The 7,259-nt window shown below is 42.5% G+C and overlaps 1 non-coding gene across 1 annotated transcript; it reads left to right on the top strand.

The window, feature by feature from the left end:
• The first annotated feature begins 836 nt into the window (after window positions 1-836).
• Window positions 837-974, top strand: LOC119930160. Its single transcript, XR_005451649.1, has one exon. It is a non-coding gene; the product is annotated as a small nucleolar RNA SNORA7 (small nucleolar RNA).
• Window positions 975-7,259: the final 6,285 nt, after the last annotated feature.

Below are 7,259 nucleotides of genomic sequence, written 5' to 3'. Positions count from 1 at the left end.
GACAGGGGACCCTAGTCTGTTGTCTAAATATTGATGTTCAGATTTTTTTCTTTTTATGGTATTTGTTAAGTGCTTACTATGTGCCAGGCACTCTACAACGTGCGGAGGTAGATACAAGCTAATCAGGTTGGACACAGTCCACGTCCCACATAGGGCTCACAGCTTTAATCGCAGATTTACAGATGAGGTAACAGGCACAGAGAAGCAACACCTGCATATATGTATATATGTTTGCACGTATTTATTACTCTATTTTACTTGTCCATATTTATTCTATTTATTTTATTTTGTTAATATGTTTTGTTTTCTGTCTCCCCCTTCTAGACTGTGAGCCCGCTGTTGGGTGGGGACCGTCTCTAGATGTTGCCAACTTGGACTTCCCAAGTGCTTAGTACAGTGACCGGCACACAGTAAGCGCTCAATAAATACGATTGAATGAATGAATGAATGACTTGCCCAGGGTCACACAGCAGACAAGTGGTGAAGCCAGGATTAGAACCTATTTCGTCTGATACCCAGGCCCGTGCTCTTTCTACTGGGCCACACCGCTTCTCCAGGGATCTCCTGATGGTAGGAAGGACAAGACTGTGGAACACTCCAGTTTCTTCCACTTCACATCACTCTCTCTCTCTCAAATCTCAGGGGCAGATCCTCTAGAATCGACAAGACTTGAAGTCAATTCTACATTGGAAGAGTGGTTTAGCTGAAAGGATTCAGATTTCAGCCGGGCCAAGTGGAACAGGCATGGTTTTTTTAGTGTCACCTCTGCAGGGCTCTGCACCCAATAAGCGCTCAATAAATACTGTTGATTATTAGGGTATAGCTAAGGCTGGGAGCCCCTCTCAGCGTCGCACCTGGAGAGTTTCCAGGACTCTACCAGTCTCGATTTTGGGAGGGAGAGTCAAGCAGAGGCATACCCATTCCATTCCTAGTTTGGGCAGTGGCTAGTGAGCGGAAGGCAATCGGCTACAAGTCAAAACTCCCTTGTGCCAGACAGCAGCAGCATGGGAAAGAGTCGAGGGAAGAGACTCATTTACTGCACAGGAGGAGGCAGTGGTAAACCAATTCCATATTTTTACCAAGAAAACTCTATGGTTACGCTACCAGAACGATTGCAGATGGAAGCGGGGCATTCCGGGAGAGATGTGTCTCGACTCGACAGCCTAAGACAACAAATCTTGGAGAATAATCTGATTCATCATCAGAAAGACATTTTATGCTTTTAGAGATCCCGCTTTTAAACCTTTTATTTAACCTGTTAAAACAAATAGTACTTGCTGGATGTGACCTTGGACAAATTAACCTCTTTGTGTCTCAGCACCCTCATCTTGAAAATGGGGATAAAAGATCTGCTCTCCCTCCCTCCTAGATTGTAAACCCTGTGCAAAACAGAGGTTCTGTGTCTCATCTGATTATTTGGTATCTACCTGAACACCACTTGTAATAAGTACTTCTACTCTAAATTTGTTTGCTGGATAACTGCTCAACTACAATTGTAGTTATGGCCCTTTTAAATCAGTCCACTAAAAATCATTTTAAAAAAAGTTTTCTACATTTTTGATTTTTCATCTCACTGGCCTGAAAGCAAAAAGGTAATTCCGAAATCATACCAGTATCATGTCCTGGGGTGAAGAGTAAGATGCGAGGGTAGAAAATAAGCCCATTTTCCTATGTGGGAGAAAGCTGAGGAGGGAGAAGATGAAAAGATAAAATTCTAGGAATAGAACCGTCCCAGGGGCAGCCTAAAATGAAAAACAGAGTTAAGAAATTATCAGCAAATTTAATCAAAATGAAAAATTAATTTGGTCATCTGAAGTCCCAAATAGCTTTTCAACCGAATTATCTGGATAACGTTCTCCATTTTCTACTTCCTCCTGCCTGGGTTATATAGGCAGGAAATTGATTTCCTAAATCACCAGAAGAGACTGATGACAGTAAGAAGATCCATATGAAATCACGGAGAATGCCACAGATTTCTCTCCTGAGATCCAGCTGTCATCTTGTTAAGATCTGTGAGTTGTCATTTTTAAAAAAACAAGAACTACTTGGACTGAAAGGGTAGTGGTGAAGATGTCAATGTGTTTCTTTCCTTAAACTTTCAAAATCTGTTATCTCACTAAGTTTCTCTTCCCACTCATTCTTTACAGCTCTCCAGAATACTCCATGTCAGAAATCATGGGAAATATTATTATCCCATACACTTTCTTTTAATTTTAAGTCTGCTCCTTCTTTTGCTTCCCCCCATACTCACACAGAGACCCCCACCCAGCCCAGCCGTGTCCCCGACTAGGAATTTTTTTCATAGTATTCTTATAAGTGATTGCTTGCAGCATCTTATAGTCTTATCTCAGCTTGTGCAGCTCCTCATTAATATTCTGTACATCCGGAAGAGTTTTCTATATCATTGTCTATTAACACGGAGGATAATCACTCATTCAGTTATCAAGCAGTCAGCAAAGGCCTGGCCTTGAGCCCTTAGTGCAAAGAATCATGGGATATCAGAGAAGGTTAAATGTGGCTGACATTATGATAGCAACATTTTTTATATAATTATAGTTTTATAGCAAAGTTGATCTAAGATAAGAAAAGGGGGTATTAAAGTCTTTTAGGGCTAAAAGAGCATATTAGTGACTCTTTACCATTTAGTTAATAGGACAAAACCACATTTCGGCTGATACATACAAATGAGCATTCTTTCATTGCAAACAAGGAAAGGTCATGAGTTTACACATAGATGATGTATTATTTCCAAATAGCTTTTAATAGAAGATGAGTTTAACCATCACAAATAAATTTGAAATTTAAACTGGACCGAGTCAAAGAATACAAGACAAACCATTAAACCAGAGTCAACAATTCTACCTAGCAACTCTCAGATGCTCTTAATTGAACTTCCTTGAAAGTATTTTAAACATTTGTCCTTCTTCCACATATCCACTTCTAGGATTTTTGCATCACACAAAAACACCATGGTAATGTGTACCTCAGGTTCTTCTTAATGGCCCCTTAAAGAGTTTTAGATGATCTAGAATTTGAGACGTTGCCTATCTCAAGAGATAACCAGCATGTTCAGTCTAAAGGATTAACTCAACCTCTAGAAAAATCCTAAATACAGCTAGTAGATGGATACCTCCTCTGGAAAAGGGCCTGCCACTCTGCTCTCAGACTTTAAGTTGAGCCCTAATAATAACAACAATAATAGTAATAACAATAATATGTCTTAAGCACTTACAATGTGCCAAGCACTGTACTAAGCGCTGGGGTAGATACAAGATCATCATGTCCTACACAAGGCTCACAGTCTAAGTAGGAATGAGAACAGGAATTAAATCCCCATTTTGCAGATGACAGAACTGAGGCACAGGGAAGTTAAGTGACTTGCCCAAGATCACACAGTAAGCAGGGGAGTAGAGCTGGGAATAGGACCCATGTCTCTTCCTGTCAAGAGACAAAGAAAAAATAATGTTTATCGGTGTGTGAGGCTAATCAAATACAGTCTTTAATCCTGATCAAGAAATGCCATTAATAAAAGTAGTCTTATTTTTTTAAAAGTTATTGCTATTTGGAATGCTGTAATTGGAATACAAGGATCTTGACAGAAAAGACCGTATCATGACCATTGTCAACTAGTCCTCACCAAATGCTCACATACAGCAAAACACTTCTAAACTGTGGGCAAGCCCCATAAAATTAGACACAGCCTCAGTCTCCAGAGAGTACACAATCTAGAACAAAGGTAGCCAAGCCTCAAAACCTGAAGAGCTGCAGACCAAAACACCTAATATGGATAAGAGCAGCAGATTCAATATAATTATGCAGATAAATTAACTGGGACAGCAAACAGGCACTGTGGGGGTGAGATGGCGGCAAGAAGGGACTGTAACCTCGATACGGGCAAGAATGTGTCTGTTTATGGTTGTATTGTACTAAGCGCTTTTCATCACGGTCTTATAGATGTCTCAAATATCTGATGCAGAAAGAAATATTTGATACCACCAGCATCTGAATCTTCCTTGTTCCATAGCAGGGCATTGGAGAATTTCACTGTTTGGAGAAAGTCTTGTAGACAGATAACCTCTACCTAGTCAATGAGTAACAAATATCCTATGAATTGTACATACCAGTGGAAAAAAACAAACAAGCAAATAAACACCCCAGGGGGAGGGGAAGGGGGTTAGTAGATCAGACTCGAACTTCCCCATTAATCAATCGTATTTATTGAGCACTTACTGTGTGCAGAGCACTGTCGAACTTCCCCGATTGCTGCTCCTGCATATTCCCCTCGGAGCCAGGATGCCAGCAATCCCCGCTACAGTCTTCCCCACATCGCTCACCAGTGTGAAGGCAAGAAGGCAGAGGACTCAGTGTCTATTCCTCCAGATAGATCCTAGTTCATTGACAGTACGGCTCAATACCACTCAATCATATTTATTGAGCGCTTACTGTGTGCGGAGCACTGTACTAATTACTTGGGATGAACGGCACAACAATATATCAGACACATTCCCTGCCAATAACAATCTTAATGGTCTAGAGGAGAGACAGACATTAATATAAATAAATAAATTATGGATATGTACATAAGGGCTGTGGGGTTGGGGCAGGGTGATGAATAAAGGGAGCAAGTCAGGGTGACGCAGAGGAAGTGGTAGAAGAGGAAAGGCGGGATTAGTCAGGAAAGACCTCTTGGAGGAGATGTGCCTTCAATAAAGCTTTAAAGGTGGGGAGAGTAATAGTCTGTTGGATATTAAAAGGGAGGGCATTCTAGGCCAGAGGCAGGATGTGAGCAAGAGGTTGGGGAGAAAAGCAGCATGTCCTAGTGGAAAGAGCATAGGCCTGGGAGCTGGAGGACTTGGATTCTAATTCCAACTCTGCCACTTGCCTGCTGTGTGACCTTGGGAAAGTCACATAACTTCTGAGCCTCAGTTTCCTCATAAGTAAAATGAGAATTAAATCCCACTCCGTCCTCTTAGACTGTGAGCCCCAGGTGGAACAGGGACTGTGTCAAACTGATAACCTTGTACCTACCCCAGAACTTAGAACAGTGCATGACATACAGTAAGAACTTAATGAATACTATTATCATTAGGTAGTCAAGATCGAGGCACAGTGAGTAGGTTGGCATTAGAGGAGTGAAGTCTGTGGACTGGGTTGTAGTCAAGGAGTAGTGAGGTGAGGTAGGAGGGGGCAAAGTGATTGAGCCTCAGTTCCCTCATCTGTAAAATGAGGATTAAGACTGTGAGCCCCACATGGGACAACCTGATCACCTTGTAACATCCCCAGCGCTTAGAACAGAACTTTGCACATAGTAAGAGCTTAATAAATGCCATTATTATTATTATTAAAGCTGATGGTAAGGAGTTTCTGTTTGATGTGGACATCAAACAGAAGAAGGAGATGGGATGACAACAGGAGAGAACATAGAGGTTCTTAAGGAGTGGGGAAATATGGACTCAAGGTTTTTGTACACAAATGACCTGGGCAGCAGAGTTAAGTATGGACTGGAGTGGGAAGAGACAGGAGGCAAGGAGATCAGCAAGGAGGCTGATACAGTAATCAAAGCGGAATAGTATGAGCTTGGATTAACACGGTAGCAGTTTGGATTGAGAGGAAACGATGGATTTTAGCAATTTTATGAATGTTGAACTTACAGGATTTAGTGATCGATTGAATTTGTGGATTAAATGAGAGAAAGGTGTCAAGGATAATATCAAGTTTAAGAGGTTATGAGGCAGAAATGATGGTGGTGCCATCTACAGTGATGGGAAAGTCAGGGTTTGGGTGTGTAGATAAGGAGTTCTGTTTTAGACATGTTAAGTTTGAGATGGTGGTGGGCCATGCAAATAGAGATGTCTTGAAGGCAAGAGGAAATGCAAAACTGCGGAGAGGGAGAGAAATTATGACTGGAGATGTAGATTTGGGAATCATCTGCCTAGAGGTGGTAGTTGAAGCCATGGTAATGAATGAGTTCTCCAAGGGGGTGGGTATAGCTGGAGAATAAAAGCAGACCCAGACCTGGACCTTAGAGGACTCCCACAGTTCAAGGGTGGGAGGCAGAAGAGAAGCCCAAGAAAGAGCAGCCCAAGAGATAGGAGGAGAACCAGGAGAGGACAATGTCAGTGAAGCCAACGTTGGATAATGTTTCCAGGAGAATGGGGTGATTGACAGTGTTGAAGGTAGCTGAGAGGTTAAGGAGGATTAGAGTGGAGGCCATTGGATTTGGCAAGAAGAAGAGCATTTGTGACCTTTGAGAGAGTGGTTTCTGTAGAATGAAGAGGATAGAACCCAGTTTGGGGGAATTTCAGACAGCGGGTGTAGACAACTCACTCAAGGAGTTGGGAGAGGAATGGTAGGAGGGAGATGGGATGATAATAGGAAGGAGCCGAGGGGTCAAGGGAGGGTATTTTTAGGCTGAGGGAGACATGAGCATGTTTGAAAGCACTGGTCAATCAATCAGTAGTATTTACTGAACACTTGCTGCGTGCACAGCACTGTATTAAGTGCTTGGAAAAGTACAACAGAGTTGGTAGATATGTTCAATGCCCACAGCAAGCTGGTGCCATGGTATGAGGAGCAGCATGGCCTGGAGGAAAGAGCATGGGCTTGGAGGTCAAAGGACCTCCACCACAACCTGACTGTGTGACCTTCGGCATGTCACTTAACTTCTCTGTGCTTCAGTTACCTCATCTGTAAAGTGGGGATTCAATCCCTAGTCTCCCTCCTACTTAGATTGTGAGCTCTGTGTGGAACAGGGACTGTGCCTGACCTGATCATCCTGAATCTATCTGGATAAGCAGCGTGGCTCAGTGGAAAGAGCCCGGGCTTTGGAGTCAGAGGTCATGGGTTCAAATCCCGGCTCCCCCACTTGTCGGCTGTGTCACTTTGTCAGGTCACTTAACTTCTCTGTGCCTCGGTTACCTCATCTGTAAAATGGGGATTAAGACTGTGAGCCCCTCATGGGACAACCTGATCACCTTGTAACCTCCCCAGTGCTTAGAACAGTGCTTTGCACATAGTAAGCGCTTAATAAATGCTATTATTATTATTATTATTAAACTGTGAGACCACTGTTGGGTAGGGACCATCTCTATATGTTACCGACTTGTACCTCCCAAGTGCTTAGTACAATGCTCTGCACACAGTAAGTGCTCAGTAAATATGATTGAATGGATGAATGAGTTTAGAGCAGTGCTGGACACTCAGTAAATACTCAACAAATACTGTAATTACTATGGTAGTTTCAGGGCCCTGGGGCTCCC

The sequence above is a fragment of the Tachyglossus aculeatus genome, chromosome 6 (genome assembly GCF_015852505.1).
Source record: "Tachyglossus aculeatus isolate mTacAcu1 chromosome 6, mTacAcu1.pri, whole genome shotgun sequence".
NCBI lineage: Eukaryota > Metazoa > Chordata > Mammalia > Monotremata > Tachyglossidae > Tachyglossus > Tachyglossus aculeatus.
The sequence above is the reverse complement of the archived record's forward strand: the minus strand, read 5'-3'. Positions and strand labels throughout refer to the sequence as shown.